Raw genomic sequence first — 9,584 nt, 5'->3', positions numbered from 1 at the left:
GTTTCTGTGTTTATGATGGTCTGAGCACATCTTCTGGGTGTGCACGTTCCCTATGCCTGCACCGAGGGGCGCTGTCACAGTGTCACCTCCCAGGAAGCAGAGGAAGGGGAAAGAGGTGGGATGTGGCAATCCCGGGGGTCTTTCCGCAAGAAGGGCCAGGGGTGAGTGGCAACGACAAGAAAGGGCCGGGCACAGGCCAACAGGAAATGTGGGAGCGGCACAAAGTGGGGGGGGGGCGGTCAAGAGGTCAGAGTTTTCATTTTCTAAATTGGTTGGCGTCGTTCTGGACAAATCAAAAGGACTTGACCCTCCGCTCCTGTGGGACCTCTGTCGTGTGCAAGGGTTTGGACATGCTTTAATAGCCGCACAAACGGAGAGTGGAGAGGCCAGGGTGAGCTCCTCTGTAACTGGAAGACGGCCACACCCTTGGCATCTGACTGAGTAGGAAAAAGGCCCCAGGGTGTTCCTGCTCTGTCGTGATAGCCCTCCCTTTCCCTCTCCTTGGTGCTCCTGCCTTCTCTGGGACAGCAAACTGATCCCCAGCGAGAATCGAGAACATGCTTCCCGGGATAGACTTTCCCGCATACACTTAGCGTCTAAGAAAAATGGCCAAGTGACAAAACGACACGCCCTCCCCCCACCTCCGAGCAGGAGTGAACCCCTCAGCAAAACCAAGAATTTCTAAAACAAAACAAGGGGGCAGGGGGGACAGGCTGGCCTCCAGGGCGCACCTAAAGCCACGTCTGCTCTCATCACCTTTATCGGCTGGGAAACAGTATCGATATTTTCGAAACACGGATCCCCAAACATTTCAAAAGTGTTTTATTATTAACATCCAATTCGTACGCTCTTTTTGGGGGGTGAAATGAGGTGATCATGATGACGGTAATGGTGGGTTTTAATGGGTTTTTCGCACACATTACCCCTTGGGTCTCTCGACAGCCCATCGACCGGGTCAGAGACAGCGGCCTTCCTGGATGTGTCTCAATCTGCAGCACAGCGTCGGGGCGTCTAGGTCAAGGTGGTGGCAGGGTGGCTACGTGTGCCTTGACGCGCGGATGTAGGGACAGCGTTGGAACCTCCAGGTCACGCAGGAGCACAGCCCCGTTGGCTGGGGACGTTCCTCCGGCCGTGATTAGGGTGAAATTTACTTTTGGGCTCTCTCGGTCACAAGCTACAGAAACCTGTTTGAATTGGCTCAGGTGAAATGGAGACATTTACATCAGGATATGCTGGCGTCTCAAGGAAGCCAAGGGCGAGATGGACAGGTAGGTTCGTCAACAAAAGCATTTGGAAGCTCACTTTATTTCATACACCAAAGTAAGGTCCATGTGAATGAAAGGGTAAGCATTTTTTAAAGTCTACCACAGACACTAAAATAAACCATAATTTAATATTAATGAAAACTTTAATGAAAAGAAGGGAATTACCGCTAAGCCCAGAAACCACAGGGGAACATCGGAAAGAAATGTGGACGAGGCTTGGTATGTATCAAGCATTTATTTTTACAAGTCTATTTTTAAGCACTTTGTCCACATTATCTCGTGCATCTTACGTCTTATGAAAACGGTTGGGGCGCCTGGGTGGCGCAGTCGGTTAAGCGTCCGACTTCAGCCAGGTCACGATCTCGCGGTCCGTGAGTTCGAGCCCCGCGTCAGGCTCTGGGCTGACGGCTCGGAGCCTGGAGCCTGTTTCCGATGCTGTGTCTCCCTCTCTCTCTGCCCCTCCCCCGTTCATGCTCTGTCTCTCTCTGTCCCAAAAATAAATAAACGTTGAAAAAAAAAATTAAAAAAAAAAAAAAAATGAAAACGGTATTGGAGGCGCCAGAGTGGCTCAGTCCGTTAAGCATCCGACTCTTGATGTCAGCTCACGGTCCGTGGGTTCGAGCCCCGCGTCGGGCTCTGTGCCGACGGCTCGGAGCCTGGGGCCCGCTTCGGATTCTGGGTCTCCCTCTCTCTCTGCCCCTCCCCCCGCTCACGCTCTGTCTCTCTCTGTCAAAAATAAATACACATTAAAAAAATTTTTTTAAGACTTTTTTTTTTTTTAAGTAGGCTTCGTACCCTGCGTGGAGCCCAACGCAAGGCTTGAACTCACGACCCTGAGATCAAGACCTGAGCCGCTTACTCAACCGAGCCACCCAGGCGCCCCCCCCCCCCGCCCCAAGACTTTTAAAATAAGAACACCCACCCAGAGGAGCCAGGGCGACATGTATGTTCCTCATCCACCGACGGTGATACTGTAAAGTGGCACAGATATTTTGGAAAGTCATTTGGCAAGAGTCTGAAAAATTCCTGTAACCTTTGACCCTGTTTCTCGCTTTGGGGATTCAATCTTTAGGAAAAGGTACCGTGTGCCCCTGCTGTCTGCCACGGGTGACAATTTGAACCCACCAACAAAGCGGCCAGCAGGAGGGAGATGGGCGGCCTCCGTCCACAGTGGTGGGTTTCCGCGGGTGAGGGGTGGGGGAGGTTCCTCCTGGCGGCCAAGTTGATTCCAGGGAAGCAGAGGAGGTGGGGAGGCCATAGCTTGCCTCGGGCCCCTGCTGGGCCGCGGGCCTGGTCCCCGCAGCCCGGGTGCCCGCGGGGACCTCGTCCAGATGCTGCCCACCCTTCACCGCCCCCACTCTGCCTGGACTTTGTCTTGGGGACCCTTGAAATCCCGAGTGCAGCGGCTCAAGGTCATGTCCCGTTCAGGACTCAGAAGCCGTTCAGATGTGTGGTGTTAGCACACCCTCAGTTGCTGACACGGTTACTAGGCAGTTTCCCAGGCGACCGCTAAAGCTGGCCTGGAATGCGTTCTGGCCTTTAGTGGTTAGCTGGAAATCAGCGGTCTGGGGGGCGGGGGCGGGGGGGGGGAGTTCTGCAGGAGTCAGATGACCTCCCAATGTTTCCACCTTAGCGCCCGCCTCCCGGAGAGCCTCATGACCCCTCAGAGCAGCTCTGGCCAAGGACACTTGAAAAATGGCCCCGGCAAGGAAAAGGGACCAGAGAATGTGGCCAAGAAGGGGGCTCAGAGGAACGCCCCCCTCACATTACGGAAAACTGGGGATCTGGAATCAGTTCATGCTCCTTCCCATGACCCCCTGGGAGACGCTGCTATGGGGGGAGGGGAGGGCCTCCGTGGAGGAGCTCCAGGGGACAGAGCACCCAAAGCGCCCCCACCAGCCTCTGCTAACCCGCTGGGCATCCAGCGTTTTCTGTGTTCACCTCTCCCCAGGTTTGGTCTCCCAGGAATACAGTAGCCAGACAGACCCCCCCCGCCCCCCCCCCCCCCCCCGTGGTCACACAACTGTGCCCTTACCCAGGATGTGCTGGCCTCCAAGTGCCGAGGAAGTGTTGGGTCACTGTGGAAGAATTTCCCTGACGTGGATTTTGAATACTTGGACCACCGCGCCGCTCCGTCCCCACCTTGCTGCGACAGCCAGCGGGGGACAGGCCGCAGAGATCCTGGCTGCTTGACACCCCACTGCCCGCCCCCACCACCACCACCACCACGATCCTTGCTGCGCGGATCTGGCTGCGATCCCAATGCGGATCCCTTGGGGTGGGTGGGGTCACCTGACCCGTTGGTTGACCAGTGAGCAGTGGCTGGAGCTCCAGGCAGAGAGCTGATCGGGTTTCTCTCCTGACTCGGGATGAATCAGGGAACGCGGCCCTGGCCGCGAGTCCAGAGGGCCAGGAAGATGAGCTGGCGGAGGGAAGGCTGTAGAAAGGGCCGAGAGCCTTTGTAGGAAGCACCTGGGTCCCCACCAAGGCACGGCCAGGGGCGGGAGAAGAAATTTCCCTACAAGCCCCCTGGAGTGACTACTGTCCTGAATCTTCACGCCGACCCTTATTGCGAGGCTCCCAACCAGGGAGATCCCCAGCTAGAGACCCTGTCGCCCAGACGCACGCGTCTGATCCTCAGGGGGGCCCTCGGGCGCACGGGACCGGGAGCATCCCCGGTGGGCGGGTCTGACTTATTTCCTCAGACACCAGAAGGAGGAAGCCGGTGTTTCCTGTTGTCTCACTCCTGTTCTCTCGCAGGCCCTTGAGGGCCCACCGGGCCTTCTCCAAGGCCGAAAGCCCACAGCCACCCTGACACCCTCGCTGCATGCCACGGCTGTGCCCGGAGGCTCGCTCTCACAAGCCCACCTGCGCTGCGCGCCGTGGACGGACCGTTTCCACCCAGCTTCGCCCGGGGTCCCTGCTGCACCGGGGTCACCAGAGGAGAGAGGCTATTTATTCATAAGACCGACCCCTGGGTCTCAGCCCAGACTCCGTGAATCAGAATCTCCAGACCTAGAGCCTCAACTCGGTGCTATTTAAAAAAAAATTTTTTTTTGTTTATTTATTTTTGAGAGAGAGAGAGAGAACTCAAGCAGGGGAGGGGTGGGGGTGGGGGGGGGACAGAGGATCCGAAGCGGGCTCTGTGCTGACAACAGAGAGCCCGATGGGGGGCTTGAACCCACGGACTGTGAGATCATGACCTGAGCTGAAGTCGGAGGCCTGACCCCTTCTGAGCCACCCAGGCGCCCCTCAACTCTGTTTTTAAAGCCCCCCCCCCTCGGGAATTCTGATGCACAGCCCAGGGTGGGGACCACTGAGCCAGGCTGACCCATCTATTCCAGAGGTGGAAGTAGGCCCCGGAAAGGTAAGGTGTCTTGCCAAGGCCACTCGGCGTTTAGTGGCCTGGTGGCTGGCTGCCCTCCTCCCCACGTAAGGTGAATCCCCAGACAAGACCCCTCGTGTGGTCACGTGACGCAGATCCCTGTTGGTGACCATCAGGAACACGGGCGCCATTTGAAGTCCTTGATCCTTAATGGGGAAACGCATTCTACCTCTCTTTGCCTCCTGCGGCTGCCCTGAGGTTCCTCTTCACGTTTAAGGTTGCCCTTTTAATCGGGGGGTTGGGATCCAGGGGAAATACCGCGCGTTGGTCTCCAGCCTCGGCCGAAGAAATACCGCACGTGGTTCGACCCGGTTTAACACTGGCTGGGATTTAGGGCCGAGGTCTTGGGGGGCCCATAAATTACAAGCTTGCTTTCCTCCTTCGACCTCTGAACTAGTCGAGAGATGAAGAAGGAGGGATGAGGCGTACGGACGCCAAACTACCGTCTCTGTTACGGACAAAGCAGATATTGGAGAATGTGGCTTATCCCGGAAGCAAGGCGTTCCCAGCCACGGTCAGCCTCCGGACTGGGAGACTGGCAGATGGGTCTCCCCTAAGACTTGGAACGCGGACAAGCGGAGCCCAGCCTGCGCTGTCTCAGGGGGAGGCGTCACGGAAGGGTGGAGAGGGACCAGGGCGTCGCACTCATGCCACATGGAGGACCGGTCTTTCCCACACTTGGAAGGAAACATGAAGAGAGGGAATTAACACGGCGACCTCACAGAAGTCGTACCGTCCGTCCCTTCCTTGCTTCGATCCCCGCACGTTTCCCCAGGAGATCCGTGGGTAGGCGGGTAGTGCCCTGGGATTAGACGTTCCTGGGTGCCCTGGGATCATTGCACACAGCGCCCAGGCCACTCACCTCCCCTCTGGGGCACTCCAGCGGGCCCCTGCCTTAGTCCGTTCCGGCTGCTATAACAGAAGACCGTAGACAGAGTGGCTTACGGTATAACACAGGAGAAACTCACTTCTCACAGTTCTGGAAGCTGGAGTCCCAAATCAAGGTGCTAGCAGACCTGGAGTCTGGTGCCAGCCCACTTCCGGGTTCATAGACCATCCTCTTTTCCCTGTGTCCGCACCTGGCGGGAAGGGCGAGGGGCTCTCTAGGGTTTCTGTGATGAGGGCACTAACCCACCAGCCTCGTGACTCATCACCTCCCAAAGGCCCCACCTCCTAACACCATCACATGGGGTGAGGTTTCCACCTATGAATGGGGGGGGGGGGGACACTATATTCAGACCACAGTGGCTCCTCACTGGTGTCCCTGAGCCGGTCCCAGGTGGACCCCCCTGGATGTCCCCCACACATCCAGAGCACACATCTGGCCATGCGACTCTGCTTCTAAAGCCCCCAGGGGGCTCCTTGGCAGTTATAAAATACAGCTCTGGCCAGCAGTGTCCCCTGCCAGGGAAGAGTCGGGGCCTTCTGGGCAAGGGGACAGTATGAGGACCGTGTGGATTCCGGTCGCCAGGACTGAAATTTCCTCAGTCTTGGGTTTTCCTGAAAATGTAACTCAACAAATTGTGGTAAAGTTCATCTAAGCTTAAGCGAAGAACCAAGTTCAGGTTCCTTAGCTCAGCATCAGCCCAGAAACGTGTGACATCCGCCAGCACAGGTGGCTGGGCCAGCACAGGCATAGCCAGCCTATTAAGACACTGCGGATCTTTCCGGTCCTTCGAACCCTCCGGGTCTCCAGGAGCAGCGTGGGTGTGGGGTCTCACCTGGTCCTCGTGTGCAGCCGAGGCTGGTCGGAATTTGATAACAAATCACTACAAATCTTGTCTCTGGGCCAATACGGACCCCACAGACTTCAGGATGAAGAATCTCAATTTAAAGAATTCTGCGCTATCTTTCACCACAGACCCTTCCCCCGCCCCCGTGTCACAGCTGAGACACCCACAGTGGCAGAACTTCATCGCATTTTCCCCCGATTGGATTGGGGCGGCAGCGGGGTGGGGGGGTGGGGGACCGCAGGAGGGGACGCCTGTTGAATGTCTCACCATCCCAAGGGCCGTCCGACGCCGTGTCCAGACTCTTGCGCCTGCCTCAGCGAGCACTCGGCTCAGCTCTCTCCCGAGCAACCTCAGATGATGATTCACTGCCCTCCCGCCTCTCCCGGCCCCTTGCGGTGGGGCGTCCAGGGGTCACCGCTGTCCCCTGTCCAGTGTCCTCTGGATGTGTAAAGTAAACCGCTTTGTGATGACAGATGGTTCTGGAGTGGAAAATAAAAGCAAGAAAAGAATGATGACACTAGTTAGTCTAACTTTTTGTTTTTTCCTTTGGGGGACATGTCGTACATAAACCAGAAGGAAGCAAGATTTTGCCATGAATATATCTTCCCAGAATACTCCCACAGTGGCTCTGTTGAGTGGTCGAGGCCTGATCTGGCTGGACTTGTGTATACACAGTCAAGGATGAGAAAGAGGGTCCTGAGATGGGGGCCCCTACGTTCTCCTTGCTGGCTTTCTGCCTCCTTACTGGAACCAATGGCTGGGACTTTGCCCACCACTGTGTCCTCGACGCCTAAAACCGTGCCTGTGGTTGAGCGAATTGACCATCACGTGGCTCAGGGGCCAGTAATAAGTCCAATACCCGACTTCCACGTTCTTTACGGTTTTTGAAGGACGTTCCCATCAAACCCGCATCCAGCCCTGGAGACACCGGGGTGCCCTCTGCCCCGGCCAGCTGTGTCTGTTGCCATGGACACCGCCCCCCACCGCCTCCCCAGGAGGCTCTCAGGAGACCCGTCCACTCCCCAGATTAGGCCTGTGTAGTCTGCAGGGCCTGGCGCCAAGTGAACATGTGAGGTCTCTTGTTCAAAATGTATCGGGGACTTCAAGGCAGCGAGAGCAGAGCGTGAACAGGCAGGTCACCCTGCCCTCCTCTCGGGGACTCTGGGCCTGCGCTCTGTGCGCTGCCCCCACCAACCTCCTGGAGCCAGACCCGGTTCTCTGCCCACTCTTGCTCGGGGGTAGGTCACTCCTGACTCAGCAGTGAGATTTCGGGGACACGTCTCTGGGAAGTCGTGGGGGAAGCACCTGCTGGGCCAGGTGGGCCTCGTGACTGTCCAGTGCCAGGTACTGGGTGCTGGGTGCTGGTGAAGGGCAGCGGCAGGGGAGCCGAGGGCCCGCCTTCCCTCCTTCCAACACATGATCCCCAGGACCTTCTGATTTTTAAAAGGAACCAGTGTAATCCAGGTTTTAATAGAAAACTTCTTATTTTGAAAGCATGTATGGGCTGGCTCCTTCCACGAACCACAGTTGACAACAAGCAGGCCGTCAGACCCAGCTTTATTTACCTCTGAAGGGACAGCCGCGGCTGCCACAGGGCACGCCTTTCCTCTCGGCTAACACGTGTTAATTAGTAGCTATGTTGTTCTGGTTAAAATAGTCAAAGCCTGAGGTACTGGGTGAGATAACTAGGTGGACTTTTTGCGTTGCCGGTCCTGGCGGGCGTTCCTAGAGGGGCAGCTCTGTCCCCCCCGCCCCCGGCCCCCAGGATCTGTCAGTCTTGGGACGGAGGCGGGAATCCGCGGAGGGTCCCGGAATCCGGCGCACGAGGAGAGGTGTGGCGAGGCCCGGCCTGTGGGCGTGGTCCAGACTGTGGGCGTGGTCCAGCATACCAGGGAGTGCAGCCGGCGGGAGAGGCCCTGCGTGTGGGCGTGGTCCAGCCTGTGGGTGTGGCCCAGTCTACGGGGGAGAGCAGCCTGTGGGCGTGGTCCAGCCTGTGGGCGTGGCCTAGCCTGCCCGGGAGTCCCCCCTCCCCCCCCCCACCGCGCTCCGCTGCTGGTGTGCGCCCCTGGTCGCTCAGGGTCCCACTGACTCGCCTCGCCAGGTGCCGCCTTCTGCACCTCTTCCTGAGCTTCCACTTGGCCCCGCCACGCCCCCAACTGGACTCACTTGCTCTGTCCCCTGGGGTCAGTGCCATCCCGGAGGTGGGGGGTGATGGGGCCAGTACCTGCATGCCCCCCACGCCACAGCCCCACAAGCAGGGGGCAGGAATCCAAGGCCCCGCTCCCATCCTCCTCTGCACGTGGCTTTCACTACCTTGGTTTACCTCCCAGGTTGCTACTAAGTTTACTTTTTTTTTTATTTTATTTGAGAGAGAGGGAGTGTGAGCGGGGGAGAGGGGCAGAAGGAGAGGGAGAGAGATGTTGAGGGTGGAGCCTGACCCCGGGGCTTGATCCCACCACCCTGGGGGGGGGGGTCATGACCTGGGACAAAATCAAGAGTGGGAGGCTCAACCCACTGAGCCAGCCAGGAGCCCTACCCCTAATTTTACTTCTAAACAAGATTTCTGTTCAATCAGCATAGTATCCCACACTTCTTAGAGAACCCTGTTCCTACTCCCGCCCCCAAGAAAACCAGGAAGGGGTCTGCTAAAGGACAGCTTCAGAGCGCGGGCTCTAACTTGGGGGTCTCCGCAGGGCTGCGCCCAGGACACACACACCCAGGACAAGCAGGGCCCTGAGGGCGAGACAGAGGCACCCTGTGACCGCCACGCAGATGGGGACCACGGACAGCAGCGACAGGCTGGAGAAGCAGGAAACTTCAAACAGTCCACGATGTCTCAGGTAATGACAATGCTTTGGGATTCCTTCACTTCTTTCAGTGGCCCCCAAAGGAACAGAGATCTTTTACAAAGGTTTTATTCGATCGCCTGACTTGTTAGAAGGCTGCGTTGGAATTAATTTTACCCACTTGTCACGACTCAGTTATCACTTTGAGCACTGGCCACGTTCTGTGATGTACGGGGATGTCCTCGGGCACCGCGACGCCGTGGAAAGCCATCCACAGCTACCCAGCGGGTCCCAATCGGCTGCGTGTTTTGAAGTCTGGCACCTACTTTTCTTACCTCTTCCCTGATGGTAAAGAACACGTAGAATGAACATTCTTCTCTTCCAGGTTTTAGCCTGTAGCGGGTGTCGAACAAGA

The 9,584-nt window shown here is 57.3% G+C and overlaps 1 long non-coding RNA gene across 1 annotated transcript; it reads right to left on the bottom strand.

The window, feature by feature from the left end:
- Window positions 1-807: 807 nt before the first annotated feature.
- LOC115505079 lies at window positions 808-3,906 on the bottom strand. The gene is made up of 2 exons (XR_003965913.1): window positions 3,301-3,906; window positions 808-1,373 (listed from the first exon to the last, which is right to left on the bottom strand). It is a non-coding gene; the product is annotated as an uncharacterized LOC115505079 (long non-coding RNA).
- Between the last annotated feature and the right edge of the window lie 5,678 nt (window positions 3,907-9,584).

Source organism: Lynx canadensis, chromosome F1 (genome assembly GCF_007474595.2).
Source record: "Lynx canadensis isolate LIC74 chromosome F1, mLynCan4.pri.v2, whole genome shotgun sequence".
NCBI lineage: Eukaryota > Metazoa > Chordata > Mammalia > Carnivora > Felidae > Lynx > Lynx canadensis.
The sequence above is the reverse complement of the archived record's forward strand: the minus strand, read 5'-3'. Positions and strand labels throughout refer to the sequence as shown.